Consider the following 2,456-nt stretch of genomic DNA (forward strand, 5'->3'; position numbering starts at 1 on the left):
TTCCATTTAATGCCAAGCTTGCAAAAAGCAAGGCTACCATTGGAGAGGATTTCTATTCGGAGCTGAGCTGGCAAAAAGCAAGGCTACCATTGGAGAGGATTTCTATTCGGAGCTGAGCTGGCAAGAAGCAAAGCTACCATTGGAGAGGATTTAAACAGAGCAAGACCCTTGAGGAAAGGAACAATGAAGATCAAATGAAGAACCCTATAAAAGGAACAAGAATTCCTCAAAAAGATCAGCAGCGCCCATCCTAGGACTCGTTATCTCTTTGTTTTCTTTTTGTAAAAATGCTCACTAGGAGCTAACTTTCTCTAAGTAGGTGAAGGTTCCATAGAAGTAATCCCTTTTGTCTTAGGATAACTTTGTAAGGAACACATATTTTATAAATGAATTTTGAGTTGCTCTTTGGTTTAAATTATTGATTTTGTGAAACCCTTTGGGCTGGCAACCTCATCCCGGGACCACTCGGTTGATGAAACACTGACAAAGGCGTGCAGAGCATTCTCAAGATCCTGGGGTAGTTTAGCCTGAAGAAAGGAGGGAGAAACACCTGGAATGGGGAGCACTGCCATGTGAATCCATGCTCTTTTGAGAAGGCAACATGGTTTCCTTGCATATAACTCTAAAGTACTATGGAGTAACGTGGAGAGTAAGGCCTTACCCTCTGCTTACCTATAGTAAAACAAGGGAAGGAGCAAAATCCACTTGTAAAATATGCTACCAAGCAGGGTAAACCAAAGGGATGAAAACATGGAACCCGTAACACCTACTTGACTTTTTCCGAAATTAATCTTAACTCAAACTTCTATCACAACCTTTTCCTCACGATAACTAAACTGTGTTTTACCAGCTGATGTTCTTACTTTCATTTCATTGACTGTTCTTGAAGTTACTTAAATCGAAGCCTCTTTATTCGATGACCGTGCTAAGTCGTTCACTGTTCTCATCTGGTTCAGAATGGTTAACATTGTTTAACTAGCTACCCAGAGATTGCTCTTTGTGAAACTTAGCTGAGAATAGTACTTTCTTTTATTGCTCTATTTTACAAATTAAGTTTCCTTTAGCGCTTCTTACTTCACAACTGCTCCCTGAGGACGATAAATCTGGGGCTACAATACCCTATATTGCTTGACACGTACGCTTGCGTATAGTTGAAGAGGGTTGCTCTTAGTCAGAGTAGATTGCTCCTGTTGGCAATCCTGATTATTACTCTGCACTCTTGCTCTCTGAAAAGATATTCCCAAGCAGCTCTCGGTTCGACCAAGCAATTGGCGCCGTTGCCGGGGATCATTTGGCAAGAAAGGGCATTTTTAAGAAAACATTTTTGTTGTTTAATTGCAGTCTTTTTGTTTTGATAGACCTCCTCCATTTGTATGAGCACAGAACCTACATAACTTGGACTGGAAATAGTACTTTTTGATCCAGAACCCGAGAGAACCTTCAGAAATAGAAGAAGAGCTCAAAGGGTGAGAAACATTACAATGGAGGAGGTTGTAAACAATGATAACAATGGAAATCATAATCAAGAGCCTGAACAAGGACCGAATGAAGGAAGAGGGCCATCATTGAATGATATGGCTGCTCCCTTCAGAAATGGTCCAGAACGAGGGTATGTTCCCCCTCCTTTGAATATCCCGAACTTTGAAATAAAACCTGCAATGTTCCAAATGATTATGAACGCTGGTCAGTTCCATGGACTGCCCATGGAAGACCCTCACAGTCATTTGGACAATTTCACTGAGATAGTTGATAATTTCAAAGTTCATGGTATTTCGGAAGAAAACATGCGAATGCGGCTTTTTCCATTTTCCTTAGCTGGAAAAGCCAAAGAATGGAGGAGAACATTGCCCCCAAACTCCATCACCAGTTGGGAGCAATTGGCGGAACAATTTGTTACCCGATTTTTCTCCCAAGCAAAACAAGCCCAAGTGAGGGCTGATATAGCTTCCTTTCAAATGTATGATGGAGAAAGTCTGTATGAAGCGTGGGAACGCTTTAAAGAGTTGATACGAATTTGCCCGAATCATGGAGTTTCTGATTGGGGCATCATTCACACGTTCTATCATGGCTTAACCCCACCATTGAATGCAACTGTTGATGCAGCTGCAGGGGGAGATCTTTTGGATTTTACTTATCCAGAAACCTACCAGTTGTTGGAAAAAATTTCAAAAAAACATATTTCATGGCCTTCCACACGACACAATGCTCCTAAGAAAGCAGGAGTTCTTGAGCTAAGCTCAGCTGATGCTCTTTCAGCACAAATGGCTTCGCTCCAGAACACTATAAAAAACTGGAAACCCATGGAACAGAAAAAACCAATTGAGCAACTTGTCTTGACTCAATCAAGTCAGAGTTGCCCCACTTGTGGAGGTCCTCATGAATATGAGGACTGTAACAATCTAGCTGTTGTGTGCTATGCAGGAGGGTATGACAACAACAATAGGAGCAATGACAAC

At 41.5% G+C, this 2,456-nt stretch overlaps 1 non-coding gene across 1 annotated transcript; it reads right to left on the reverse strand.

The window, feature by feature from the left end:
• Positions 1–1,927: 1,927 nt before the first annotated feature.
• LOC133292311 (small nucleolar RNA R71) lies at positions 1,928–2,032 on the reverse strand. The gene has a single exon (XR_009748898.1). It is a non-coding gene; the product is annotated as a small nucleolar RNA R71 (small nucleolar RNA).
• Positions 2,033–2,456: the final 424 nt, after the last annotated feature.

The sequence above is a fragment of the Gastrolobium bilobum genome, unplaced genomic scaffold (assembly GCF_033153095.1).
Source record: "Gastrolobium bilobum isolate Gb01-03AN ecotype WA unplaced genomic scaffold, APGP_CSIRO_Gbil_v1 utg93055, whole genome shotgun sequence".
In the NCBI taxonomy this organism is placed as follows: Eukaryota; Viridiplantae; Streptophyta; class Magnoliopsida; order Fabales; family Fabaceae; genus Gastrolobium; species Gastrolobium bilobum.